The sequence below is a fragment of the Gavialis gangeticus genome, unplaced genomic scaffold, assembly GCF_001723915.1.
Source record: "Gavialis gangeticus isolate Ggan-Ray unplaced genomic scaffold, GavGan_comp1, whole genome shotgun sequence".
Lineage (NCBI taxonomy): Eukaryota > Metazoa > Chordata > Crocodylia > Gavialidae > Gavialis > Gavialis gangeticus.
In genome coordinates, this window is record NW_017729011.1 from 15,566,947 (window position 1) to 15,580,742 (window position 13,796).

The 13,796-nt window shown below is 47.2% G+C and overlaps 1 long non-coding RNA gene across 1 annotated transcript; it reads left to right on the forward strand.

Moving 5' to 3' along the window:
• The first annotated feature begins 6,131 nt into the window (after nucleotides 1-6,131).
• On the forward strand, nucleotides 6,132-10,206 carry LOC109292946. Its single transcript, XR_002096211.1, has 2 exons — nucleotides 6,132-6,813; nucleotides 9,149-10,206. It is a non-coding gene; the product is annotated as an uncharacterized LOC109292946 (long non-coding RNA).
• Nucleotides 10,207-13,796: the final 3,590 nt, after the last annotated feature.

Below are 13,796 nucleotides of genomic sequence, written 5' to 3' on the forward strand. Positions count from 1 at the left end.
TCTATGCGGCACTGGTCAGGCCGAAGCTGGAGTACTGCGTCCAGTTCTGGGCGCCCCACTTCAGGAGGGATGTGGACAACATGGAGAGGGTCCAGAGGAGGCCACCCGCATGATCGGGGGCAGCAGGGCAGGCCCTATGAGGAGAGACTACGGGACCTGAACCTGTTCAGCCTCCACAAGAGAAGGCTGAGGGGGGATCTTGTGGCTTGTTACAAACTGGTCAGGGGGGGATCAGCAGGCATTGGGGGAGTCACTGTTCCCCCGAGCACCGCCAGGAGTGACCAGGAACAACGGTCACAAGCTGGCAGAGGGTAGGTTTAGGTTAGACATCAGAAGGCGCTATTTCACGGTCAGGGCGGCTAGGGTCTGGAACCAACTTCCAAGGGAGGTGGTGCAGGCTCCTACCCTGGGGGTTTTTAAGAAGAGGTAGATGAACACCTTGCTGGGGTCATTTGACCCCAGTACTCTTTCCTGCCATGGCAGGGGGTCAGACTAGATGATCTTCTCAGGTCCCTTCTGACCCTAGAAACTATGAAACTATGAAAAACAGCAACGTAGTCTTCTATAGGGATTGTCTACATGTGCCTTTTGCTGGTTTGGTTTCAAGCATGATATTAAGCCGATTTAATTAAACTGGTACAAAAAAAAAATCTGTTGTGATAACCCATTTATTTCAGTTTAAACAATGTTTTATAATTCTTTAACCAAAATTGGTTAGGAACAAGTAAAATCAAAGCCTAAACTGAAATAAGTGACTTAGAATTAAACAGCTTTCCAGTTGGTGTTTTGCACCAGTTTAATGACACCAGTGGCTATCAGCAGAGTGGATTTTGCTAGTTATAAAGGTTATTGTCTAAGTAGTTTATTTGTCGGAGGGTAAGGTGACTAGCTAGTGGTAAGGAAGTGTAGATTGGTGTAAATGGGTCCAACTTATTCATCACTTCTGAACTGTGCCCCTGAACTGAATGTCCATTTGATTCTGTGGCCTCAGGCAAGCTCCTTAATCTTTCTGCTGTGTTTTTCCTAACTCTAAAATAGGACTAATAATATTTTCCTAATTTACTAGGCTAATTATGTGTAAGAGTTAATTAGATGTAACCATGAAGGATTACATCAACTGTTGGGGGTTGGTTTCTGCTTGGAGCAGTTCATATCTGTATATGTAATGTCGGTGATAGCATCGCTTCATTTTTGGGTTCTCCCCCTAGGGTAAGATGAAGAAGAGAAACCTGCCCATATTCAGGAATACAGAGAGTGAACTTCCCCTATGAAAGATGGGACAAGAAGAAGGACCACAGTCTGCTATTTCTAAGGGATGAATGGAGGTAACTGGGGATTATCATATGGCACAACATATCAGAGGATGCCTTAAAGTAATTAATACCATCGCGTGCTTTGATGCCTCTGGTTAGAAATATGGAGCCAGGCACCATGGTGGGATCCACTACAATCAAGCAGGCAGCAATGATATCAATTTTCTTTCTTATTTCTGAATGCTAAGTGCTTTGCAGCACAAATGATAAGACAGAATCATCGGTTGCTATCTTCTTGGCTTAGCTCCATTGACTTGGTTTTATACAAGCTGAAGATCTGACCTGTAAACAATGCTGTGTCAGTGAGACGGGGTAAATGAATATGAACAAAGCCATATGGGGAGGGAGAGGGCAAGGATCAGGGACACCCAGGGGTTTGGAAAGTTTTGCACCCAGCCTTGGTCTTCGTCTTGAGGTTCATGTTATTGGTTGTGCTGTTCCAGCTGACAGTATTTAAGAGTCTGAAGGTGAGTTAGCAAAATGCCAACTTCTTTGAGGAATCAAATCTGACTAAGCTGGGTGAAGGGCCAGCTCTGGCAGAAGCTGACCTCAGCAAAACTCTGCCCATTAACCTCCCTACATCCATTGCACTCTACTGATGCTGTGCAAGGTAGAAGTGATGTGGGAAAGTTATTCCTCTGCTGTTACTGGTTGTTACTGGGCTCAGGTTGCAAAAGCTACATCTGAGTCATCAGTACTGCAAAGGCTTTTGTAAGGTATGTTTAGCTCAAGAACCATCACCATGACCGTGCAGATCTGGGCTTTGGCTTTTGAATACTGCCAAAGTCCAAAGCAAACTTTGGGAGTGGGGTAGCATGCACACCAGCAGCAGGGGCACGTTTAGGGGGAAAAATCGGAGGTGGGTATCTCATTTTCCAACCATTCATCTCCAGCTGAAACGGTGTTTTCCTCCATGGAGACAGAGCAATCTCTTTGCTCCCATGCCCTCTTGCTGTAGAGGAACTTCCAACCAGCATGGCTCAGAGGCTGTTTGTCTCCAGCTTGACCGTTCCTCCCCTCCTCCCCCGCCCTGTCTCCTCCACTTCCTCATTCCCAGCGTCGGGTTGAGCAAGAACAGAGCGGAGCCCTCCTCGGATCAGGGTGAGGCGGAGGGGGCCGGTGGAATCCAAGTTCCTCTTTTGCACAGAGCCAGGTTATGTTGAAATGCTGACTGTGGGGCAGCTCACTTGCAGCATTCACACATCAGCACATGCTGGAAAAAATGTCCTTGCTAGAGCTCCATGAGCTGCAGAAAGATTAAACCCAAAATAGATGGCAAAGGCTTTTAATAATATGAAGGTTAAATCTTCGATCAACAAAAGCACCTTTACGGTCCTGATGCAAAGCCCCGGGAAAGATTCCTAGTGACTTGACTTGGGCTTTGGATCAGATCTAAGGCTGGAAATTTTAATCCGTCCATAAAACGGTGAGTTCATCGGCTGAGTGCTGAGCTGCTTTAAACATAAGGCCCTGCCCATTACAATGGGTGCTGGATACTGGGCTCCTACAGACGTGTCAGAGCAAGTTCAAAGTGCCCCACCACCATTTTTTCAGTGCAGGGATGCTGATATATGTGACATGCGGGTGCTTTTAATTAATTAATTAAAGCACCTGGCTCTGCATCCCAAAGCACGTGCTTTGCATGCTGAGCTGTTTCGAAGCCCTTACTTAGCTGCCTAAACCAGGAACCTGAGCACTTGCAATTCTGCCTCACACTTTCAGGTAGCAGCAACTACTTGGTGAATGTCTGTCTACTCATCTCTTTCCCACCTAATTATTTCAGCAAGTAGGAAACAGAGAACTGGCCTGAACCATGAGGGTCAAGTCCAGAATTGGAACCCAGAGCTTTGCAGGTGCTTGTATTCAGGATTTTGCTCAGTCTGTCTTAGAGAAGAGGACCAGCTGCAATGTCCTATCTGGGTCTGAACGTGGAGGTGCATGGACCTAGCACCCTGTGTGCTTATCATGGGATTATCTGAGCACTTAGAATGATTCTGGACCATCTCTAGTAGGAAGGGTCATAACAAAGAAACTCCAACTGTTGGCCCAGGGTGCCATTTGTCCCCCTCCCTAAATTTCCCATGCTGGGTCTGGGACACTATCTCTCTAGTGGGTACAAAAAATGTTCAGCCAACCTCTTATTTATGCATTGTAGCAGTGCCTCTGGCCCCTGGGCCTGAGCTGGAGCCACATGGTGCTAGGTCCAGCGCAGGATGGCAAAGTAATATTTTCACAATGCTTTTAAGTTCTAAATCACATATGCTCAATATTACGGGCCAAAATTTGGAGTGAGTTCATGTGAGCCAAGTCCAATTCCTAATCAGATCTTCTTTGCTGTGGTCAGGGTCTGGCATTTTTCTCCTGCTTTCTTTCCAAGCTGAAAGTCCTCCTTCAACTACCCCCTTTAAGGCTGTTTTTGGTTTTATTTGTTAGGCTTGCAACTCATAATCCTTATGGGCCCCTGTGCTGTCACTGTGCCATTCACCTTCTCCCCCTGTATTATTACAGTTGTTGAAAGCACAAGGCAGCTCTGTTCTCCCATTGCGTTGGTGCAGTCCTTCCGAAACAGAATTTTTGCATTTGATCCAATACCACAGAGTTGCAAGGGAACTGTCACAGTCCACCCCGTCTGTATCATGCCGTATCACTACCATTGCACTGGGGCCTCCCATTTGACATAGCTCTAGGGCAAAAGAAAGGAGAACCAGATTTTGTCTCTGCCTCTCCATACTCTTCCATTGCAGATGCCTGAGTGGGTCTTTGGGAGTATTTTCTGAGCACTTGACTTGGAGCCTACAGTGGGTACAAGATGTCAAAGAGAACCAGCTCCGTATGGTCTGATCGGCCAACAGAAACACAGCTGCCAGCTCAGTGCTTGAGCATGTTACCTAATGTAGCTAGCAGCAGAGATGCCATACCCAAACTTCGCAGTGGCAGTCATTTGGGATTGCATCCAGAACCCACTGAAGTCAGTGGAAGTGTTTCCATTGACTTCAGCAGGCTTTGGATCAGGCTTTTGTGTAGCGGACCCACAAGGCTAATGCTGTCTGTCACTGCTGCCCTCCACCCTGGAGGTGCCTGCTTTTCTTTTTGCTCTGCTTTGACATTTGTAAAGTTTGCAAAGCACTGGCTGCCTTTCAGAACAAACAGTTATGCTTGGTCCTGGTGCTGAAAGATGCTGGGAGCTACATGTGGGAGCAGGCATGCAGGACCAGTCAGGATAAGCTCATTCTTCTCACAGTCAGCTCTTTCTTTCACTTATTCTCACTGTCTCATTTGCATTTATTCTAGCCTTTCCCCCCCTTTTTTCCCTTGTATTTTCTCATCATCTTGTTGTCTGCCAAGAGCATAACTCACAAAAAATAACGCAATCCCTAAAAATTATATCCCCTTTTTTTTCCATGTGGCATATCCACAAACTCACAGACATTTCTTCAAACTTTTTCACTTTTCAAAATGGTTCAGCATGTTCTTTTACTGATCTTTGTAGCTCTTTGGATTGGTCACAAGCAGATGTCTACTATTGGCTATGGGAGCTCATTTGATTATTTGTGATTGGTCAGAAAGGTCATATAGGACTGTTCTGATTGGATGAACATCCAAGCACTTTGTCATTAATTCTTGTGCTCTATAATGAAAGATTCAGGGTTTGATTGTGCAACACTTCCTCGTGTTAGCGAGCACTCATCCAGCGGCAGGCCCTTTGACTTCAGCGAGTCTGCTTTCCTGAGTACATGCTGGCTACCACGAGGAAGGGGAGCACAGTCCCCTCTCACTTCCCTCGTGAACTGGTCAGGCAACCTTGATATCGTCTACCTGCTAACAGCTGTCTCAGTAAAATATTCCTTTGAAGTTTGAAGCCACAGTGAGCTCATTAGGAAATTGGAAAGAGCATGCACAGGGAATATTTTGCATTATTCTTCTGTTACAGGGAAGGAGCCAGATCTGAGGTGGGCATAACGCAGTTGAAGTCAACAGGGCTCTACTCGTCCTGGTAACTCCATTAGGCTCCATGGTGTCACTCCATTGAGTCAACAGATGTATGGGCATATTCTCCTTTTAAACGTAGCTTTGCTGAAGCCAGAGGCAGAAAGGCCAGCTCCTCCCTGTGCTAACTCCATGGAGGTCAGTGGAGCCACAGCCAAGCTGCTGTATCTCCAGCGAGCCGGTACAGTTACGGCCGTGCTCTTTCCTGGTACGGCTTTGTGGAAGTCCACAGTTGGATGGATGGACTTCCGCCTGCCCTAAATCCCATGACGTCAGTGGAGTTAGGGGCAGGCTCCTCCCTGGGGTGACGGTGCTGATGCCAAGGAAGGAGGGCCTGGGCCACCTACGGTTGCAGTCTGCAGTGAGCAAAGGCCAAATTCGGATTCTGGCTCCCGCTGGCTTTAAACCACTGCTGCTTGGAGGGCGTGCTTGGGGGGCCGTTGTTGTGCTGATTAAGCCACCAGCTCCACACCGCCCCTCTGGAAAGGAAATGGTCCCAGTGAGATTTCTTGCCTAGTGGCAAATAGCATCACCCCCCCACCCCCCCTTTTATCATTAACGGGCAGAGTGGCTGGTGGCTTTGGGAAGGGGGGCGAGCTCTGGCTCACTGATTGCAGGCTGCCTCCTTTTTAATGGCTCTGGAAACCTCCAGGGCTTGGTTTCCTCTTGGTCTTCTGCTGCACCCTCCCTCCCAATTCTGCAGCCCCCAAAAAAACACATTCTCTGTAGTTGCTTTTATTTGTAACCTCCACTTGCTTTGCCTCCCTCGCCTCCCTCCCTCCCGCTCGCGCTCTTCATCTCCCTCCCTCCCTCTCTCTGGGGGGAAAAAAGGTCATTGCGCAAATGATTAGTCAGAGCTCAGTTGCTGTAGCAACCAGCTGCTGTAACTGGGACAGGCATGCATTGAGGACAACAGAGAGGTCGACCATTAGCGAGTGCTGGGGAGCTGAAACCTTTGTATTTGCTTTCAAGAGCTGACGAGCAAGGCAGGGCGAAGCCCCCTGCTCCACGCCACGCGCAGGGACACTCCTTGGGGCCGCAGCTTTGGAAGGAAGCCCTTCCGTTCGGTTTAATTTTTAAATCATCATCATCATCATCGTCGTCGTCGTCGTCGTCGTCGTCACCCCCATCCTCCTTGCTCCCCTCTCTGCTTCCAAAGGAGCCGTCGCGGCCCGGCTCCGCACCCACTCCCTTTGGCTCTGCCAGCTTTGTCTTCCCAGCCCTTGCTGGTGGGTGCCGTACCGCTCCCGGTCCCACTCCTGGATGTGTGCAAGCTGCTGTGTGGCCAGAGCTTGTCCAGGAGGGGATCTCTTCCCCTGGCGCATCGGTGGAAGCAGATGGAGGCTGGGACTCCTTCCTCATCCAGCCCACTCCTCCTTTCCCCAGGCACTGCTGGGCCTCTGCTCCAAGGGGTCAGATTCATTTTGCAGCTGCTGAGTCGGGGAACTCCTACCACATTTCAGAGAAGCGGGGTAGGGTTCCTCGTCCTCTTGCAGCATCTTTCACGTCAAAGGTGAATGTCGGGTCCCCAGCCCTTGTGGGGGTAACTGGGTGTCCTGGCTGATTGCCATCTCTTGGGGACCCCGGTCTGATTTTCATCCTGCCTCCAGCCGTTTCAGCTGGGGATGAGTATTTTTTTTCTTGGTTTGCTGCCTTACTTTTGGGAAGAAGTGGCTGCTTTGCATTGGTGGTTCCCTTTGGTAGAGAAGGGATAGGGTATGGTTGCAATGGAGAAAGGGTCACTTCTGTGCTGAGGCAGCTAGATGCAGATATATTCTGTGAGTCTCTCTTCCTGCCTTATTAACCCAACCTGTGCTGCCCAAGGGCCCCTTGAATAGCCTCCCAAAGTCATGACTTGGGCTAAGCAGACAGAGATGCAGCTATATTGCAGGGGAGGTGCAGTGTGCCCACAGTTTCCTCTGACTGAAGGTGGGGTGGTGGGTGCTCCCCATCTCTGCAAATTGGGTCCCAAATGAAATAACTCCTTTCTTGCCAGCCCTTGCAAAACTGAAGTGGGTGGGGGGGTCTGCCACTGGCTTGACAGAGCTGTGGATCAGATTTGTACTGCTGCTGTGGGGCTATGCTGAATGCAGTGCAATTTATCACAGCGATTGTAGGGTTTCTTCCTGGAAAGACTGCAAGGTTTGTTAATACACTTAAAAGTAGCCTGTGCCAGCTGGGCAGGGCTGGCAGGAACCTTGCTCCACTTCAGACCCTGTAGTTTACTCTTTCTGTCTCTCTCTCTTGCAATCTCCCAAGGATTGCTGCACATGAAGACCTTCCCCCGGGAGATAGACAGTCCTAACCTTCTGTGCCATCACTCCCTGCAGGTTAAATTGCTGCCTTCAGACATGCTGTCACAAATGTCTGAGGGCCCCCTGATGTTTTCAGGCAGCATCAGACTAGGGGACAGGAGACCACTTTGGCTGTGGGGTATTGCTTGTCCGGTGCAGATATGGACCAGTATCATAGAGGCTAAGTAGGGCAAAGGATCATTCAGTAAAGTGCCAAATACCTTGCAGAATCCCACCTCAGTAGAAACAGCCCTACAGGGGACTGAAGGACGCAGTCCCAAATCTTGAACTATCAGAAGCTGTGAATGCTGTAAAGGGAAAGGGGGAAAAGGTGTGACAGGGAAGAAACCCTGGTGTCAGGAGCGCAGAGCTCCGGTGCAGAGGTGAAGAGGGCCATGTGGGCTACCTCTCGCCCTGTACCCACACAGCACCAAGTCCAATGGGATGCCAGTCTCTTTTGGTGCTTGGAAGCCCTCCTGTGATAAGATAATAGACTATGATACCTAAGTAGAGAGCAACTATAATCCCATGGTTTGCGGGGTCCCTCTATTGGGTCTTGGCATCTTAATCACAGCGCTGCTGCAGACATGCTCTTAGGCAAGTCACTTAAGTCCTGTAGTATTTTAGTTTCCCCATATATGATCTGGGGATACTGGCCCTGGAGTAGCATTGCAAGGTGAACTAGTTAACGTTTGCAAAGTACTTTGCAATGGTTATAGGGCAGATGCCAGCAAAGAGCACCATGTTGTTGGAAATTGGGAGTAGCCACGAGTACTGTTGGGGATACGGTTAAACCTGGCTACAAAGCACTGGTAGTGATCTGAGCCCGTATAGGCTGGGGGTGGAAAGGTAGCTCTGGTTAGGTTTCACAGGAACTCCCATGAGTTGCTGCTGTAGATAGACATCTGAATACTCCTCCGGGAAGCAGCAGGCCTACATTTCCAGCCCTAGGAAAAGACTTACCTGGTACTCTATGAACCAATGTGATTGAGTGACTTAGTGCAGATGTCCCAATGTCTGCTGGTAGGGCATCCGATAAATGCACTTCCACCAGCAGAGAAGCAGGAGCACATTTCTCTAGCGTAACGTTTCTACAAAGTGAGAAGGCAATTTCCAGTGCTCCTGAAAGTTATTTTCATTACTGTGCTTCTATTAAAGTTATTCTCATGCTGACTGTCATGACAGTGTTACAGTGTTGTCAACACTTCTGATTTATATTGTACATCTCACGATACTTCATGCCTTTCTTAAACCTTTTGTCCTGGGAGTCGTGTGACTATGTGAGAACCACAGTTCTTGTTTAAAAAAAATTCTAGCTCTCACAGCTGTAGACAAAAGCTTTAAACTGTGACTTGAGTATTGCCTAAAGGCTCACAAGACAATACGGAAATGAAAAGAGCCCAACATTGATTCTTCTTCCTCTTCTTTTTTAAAATCTCATGATTTTAAAGCCAATTGGGTGATTTTTGTGATTTGATTCATGATTTATGAATGCTTGGAGTTGCCATTTCCATTCTTGTTATTTATTTGTATTATTGTTGTGTTTTCCTTTAGAGTCACTGAAACAGAGTTTCAGATTAAGTGACTAATGTTTTAGGCTATAGAAGATGACAAAGAAAGCATATAAGGTCTCCGGGAGAGAGAAAAGAAAGCATAGTGACTCACTGTGTAAGTCTGCATCTGAAACTTAAAGCACAAAACGGTGACCACCTCCCGCTACCCCTGCAACAGGCAAGCAGAAAGCTTTCTGTGGGAAGGTGCAGGTCACAGAAAACGGAAAGCCCTGTCCTTTCGGTTAGGTAGCTACAGCTCTCCTTCATTCAGGAGGGTCCCAAAGTGATGTATAAACTGTGCAGATACAAAGGCTCTAATGAAATGCAGCTACCTTTGGATCAAAGTGCACATCATATTATACAGGAGTCATACAATCATAGAGAAGTAGGGCTGGAAGGGACCTTCAGAGGTCATCTAGTCCAGCCCCCTGCCTGAGGCTGGATCATCCCTACCCTAGCAAAGGGACAGATTGGAAGTTTTGACCAAGGACACTGGGACAAGCCCTGACCCTCATGAAAAGTGCCTTGGGATCCTTCTTGTCCACGTACAGCAGGTCATTCTGATTGCAAGGCTGATGATGAACTACACCTGTCCCTGCAGGAGACTGCAACATCACTAATGCCAGGGCACAAAGGAATGTGTCAGCTTGGCCAAAACCCAAACCTGTTGCCTCTAAGAAATCCAATATTTTAAACTTACAGCTTAGCACACTTAGCTGTCTTCTCCAGTGGTGAGCTAGGAAGCCCTGCCAGCCTTCTTTATCTCCTTCTGCTTTAAACTGTGCTGCTGAAGTCCTGGGAGCCTTTCTGAACACTTGTGTCTGCTGAGAACCCCACACACAAGCATATGAACCCTACACTTGAACATAGGTATCAACATAAGGCGAAGAAGAATAGATTGGCTGAACCCCATTCTCCTACGGATTAAGGCATCAGAAATGGGACCTGTGGTACATCTCTCCTGGGTGGCCCTAGTTTTCTGAAAAGAGACAACAGGTTGGCAGTGGTACAGATGGGGACAGTTTTGTCTGCAAACCACATCCAATAAAGATTGACAAAAGCATGTGTAAGAGTTTGGGTGATGTGTCTGTGCCAATACACTTTGGTGGTATGACCTGGGTGGTCACCAGTAGGTAGTGACAAAGGAGGAGAAAGACCTGATTGTACTACTTGACTGCAGGATGATTGTGAATCTCCAATATCATCCAGCCATGGAAAAGCAAATGCAATCCAAGGAAGTATTAGGTTGAGGTATTTCCAATAGGAATGGGGGAGAATTAACACCGTTAGATAAGATATTGATGAGACCTCATCTAGAATACTGTGAACAAGTATGGCCATCCATGTTCAGAAAAGATGAATTCAGACTGGAAGAGGTGCAGAGAAGAGCTAGTAGTGTGATCAGGGGAACAGAGAGGAAATGAAAAGAGCTTGGCAAAATAAAGATAGAGAAAGGAGAGGATTTCTATACATGCCATAAGGGGTGAATGCAAGTGATGGAGACCAGCTGTGCTAGCTAGAGGAGAATGGTGCCTTACAATCAAATGGGTATTAACTGGTGCTGGATTTAGGCAGGGTATTAGAAGAAGGTTTCTGCAATCAAAACAGTGAAGGTCTGATAGAAACTTCTAATGTGAGTAGTCAGGACAGAATACCTCCAGCTGCTTTTCGGATGGCGCTTGATCAGTTTATGAATGAAATTATACAACAGGATCGCCCAAGATAGCTGGAGATTGGACTTGATGACCAAGACAACCTTTCCAGTCTTTTGTAACTTATGAATTCCATTTTTCTTCTGTGAATGCCACGTTACATTTCATCCTTGCTTTTGAATTTAACCATTAGCATGGCTTTCAGCATTCATTTTGCAACAGAAACTGTACACTTCACTGGACTCTGTCTGGGAAGCCATGACAGAGCAATTGGTTGCCATCAGGACTGAACGTGGCTCTACCCTCATGGACAATGAATCTGTCACTTATTTAGAGTTGTAATGACTCTGTGCTGAGGTGCCAAATTGGGGTTTGGAGTCTGGAAGTTACAGCTGGTTGGGAATTTTTTGACAAAGCAGTTTTCCACTGATTGGACCAGAACAAAATGTTTTACAGCAAAAGGTCTAATCTTTTATCAGGAAAGTTTTCTCAGGTCCAGAATGGTCTGAATCGGAGAGAGAAAGAAAAGGAGACCATAAAAACCAATTGTCAGGTGGGCAGGACACTTAGCTGCAATGTGGGACGTGTAGGTTTTGAAGCCTCCCACATCCCAAGTGAGCTTCCTAACCCCATAGCTATTATGGGATGGCCTGTTGTTGGCCTACAGATGTCTCTCTCTCTCTTTTTTGTAAAATTTTTTTAAAGGGTCTTGGTTTTAGGCCAATGGAGATTTGGAACCAGTTAGTCTCTAACATGCTGCCCTGCCCTGTCTTCTACCTGAGTTCAAATGAATGCAGCTAACCACCACTTTCTGGTAGCAGAGAATTGAAAAACATTTCAAATCTTACCAGTTACCTTTAGAGGTGCACCGATATACTGGTCCCATATCGGAGCAGCACTGATACAAGGAAACGTGACAGTATCGGGAGTTGGCTTTTTTTGGCTGATAATGTGGCCGATAAATGCCCTGTGCATGCATAGCTACAGTTGGCAGTCTCCACGCTGCCCAGCTGCATATTGGAATTGGATTGGTATCGGGTGATATGGTTCGCTAAAAATCAGCCATAGGTATTGGCCCACAAAATCTGTGTTGGTGCACCCCTAAGCACTCTCTAACAATAAGGTTGAAATTTATCATTCTCTCCCAATGAAGCATGTTGGTGTGGACAGGGGCAGATTCCCCTGCTAGAAAACATCTTCTGAGACTGGAGCAGGAAGACCATTAGTGGTGACATGTTCTGTTAGGGTAGCCCCATTGCACTGCTAGCAACTCCCAAAAATAAAAGGAAAAGATTGGGCCCCATCTCAGGGGCTGGGGCTAGGTTTGGAGGTGTGGGTTGCAGACACTGGACTAACTCCTAACTGTAGAAGTTTTTTAAATGAGTAGAAACTAAGTATTTCATAGATTTCATAGACATTCAGGCTGGAAGGGACCCTGGAGCATCATCCAGTCCAGCCCAAGTCAGCAGGGATCATAGGATCCCAGCAAGATAAGCATCCAAAAGTGTCTTGAAGGTGTTCAAAGTAGGTGCTTGAACCACCTCCGATGGCAGGCTATTCCAGACCTTGGGGGCTCAGACAGTAAAGAAATTCTTCCTTATGTCCAGCCTGAAACGGTCACAGAGGCGTTTGTGACCATTTGACCTTGTCATCCCTTTGGGCACTCTGGTGAACAAACATTCCCCCAGATCCTGGTGGTCACCCCTGATAAACTTATAGGTGGCCATCAGATCACCCCTGAGCCTGCGCTTTTCCAGGCTGAAGAGCCCCATGGCTCTCAGCATCTCATCATAAAGTCTGTTTTCCTGACCTCTGATCATGCGTGTGGCTCTTCTCTGCACTCTCTCAAGCTTCTCCACATCCTTTTTGAATTGTGGAGCCCAAAACTGGATGTAGTACTCCAGCTGCGGCCTCACCAAGGCCAAGTACAACGGGAAAATGATGTCCCGGGATCTGCTTGAGAAGCAGCTATGGATGCAAGCCAGCGTTTTGGTTGCTTTACTAGCCGCAGCATCACACTGAAGGCTCATGTTCATCTTGTGGTCAATCATGACCCCCAAGTCTCTTTTGTCCGCCGTGCTAACCAGCGTAGCACTGCCGAGCCTATAAGGATGCTGCAGGTTTTTCTTCCCAAGGTGGAGAACCTTGCATTTTTCGGTGTTAAACACCATCAAGTTCTCGTCCACCTGTTTCACGAGCCTGCATTCAAGTAGTGCTGCTTCAGGATTTGGCCATTTTTGTCTGTCATCTTTCCATTTTATGTGTAGTGTTTGCTTCTTCCTGGCTTCTCATTATATTTTATGATTTTTCCCACTCTTGGTTTTGTGCGGTTTAAAGACGCGTTACTGGGTCGCAGCATGAATTCGTCTGTCAGGTACTTTGGTTAATTCTGAACATTATCCAAGTAAACCAGTTATAAGGGGCTTGTGAGTTTTAAATATGTAAGAAATCATTCAGGCAAGAATCAAGCAAAGGAGCAGTCTAATTGTTGCCTCCCTTTTTGGCCTCTGCAGGGCTGTGCAGTACTCTTTTGGGCACTCAGCGCTACTTTGTTCCAGCCAAGAGATAGAAGCACTTTTGTGATGGGTAGAATAATTTCTGTTGTGAAGTCCAGAGCTTTGAGGTTGAAGACACTATTTGTGTGGGATTAAACTGCATCTCAAAGACCCAAACCATATTATAGATGTGTGTGTGTTGGGGGGGGAGGGGGGAGCCTTTCTAATTGAATTGGTAGGAGCACCTCAAGTTGGCACCTGGCAGGTACAGCTGCACCTGATTATGCAAGTGGTGGATTCAACCCCAAATCTCAAACAATAGTAAGGAAAAAACAGACAGAAAAAAATATCAAGCATCAAAATGGCACTAGGGGAATGACGCAGTGGAGGTGAAATATCAAAGGGAGAAAGGAAGTGCACGGTAAGAGAAAGGGAAACAGATGAGAGAATAGCGGGAAGTGACCTCACTGAGCCAGGAGAGGGGTGGAGAATCCAACCGCTG